The following is a 356-nucleotide window of genomic DNA, read 5'->3' as shown; positions in this document are numbered from 1 at the left end:
CACAGTTGACTAAACATCGAATCAACTATAAATGGAAATATCTTCTGCCTTCCCATTTTCTTTGTAACGTGCAATTTGGCTGTAAAATACGGCGACAGAAAAATTTACTAGGTGTCAACAGCGCCTTGTCGGGGCGCGAACCTGCCACCCACGTGCATCTGTCCAGAGAGGGAAAATTAGTTAATAACACGCTATGTACTTTATCGAGAAGGATATAACTTTGAAGCAAGAACAGTGAAGTGTGTGCGATCAAAAATGTGGAACGCTTCACGATTTTGCGTGTCATCCTTGCGCAGGGGCCATGCTAATCTTCTCTGTATCGTTCCAATTTTAGTATATGTACTGCCGAAGCAAGT

At 42.7% G+C, this 356-nt stretch overlaps 1 non-coding gene across 1 annotated transcript; it reads right to left on the bottom strand.

The window, feature by feature from the left end:
* Positions 1-251: 251 nt before the first annotated feature.
* On the bottom strand, positions 252-356 carry LOC119593210. The gene has a single exon (XR_005230512.1). It is a non-coding gene; the product is annotated as a U6 spliceosomal RNA (small nuclear RNA).

This window comes from Penaeus monodon, chromosome 31 (assembly GCF_015228065.2).
Source record: "Penaeus monodon isolate SGIC_2016 chromosome 31, NSTDA_Pmon_1, whole genome shotgun sequence".
NCBI lineage: Eukaryota > Metazoa > Arthropoda > Malacostraca > Decapoda > Penaeidae > Penaeus > Penaeus monodon.
Note: the sequence above shows the minus strand (reverse complement) of the source record. Positions and strands in the feature narration are given on the sequence as shown.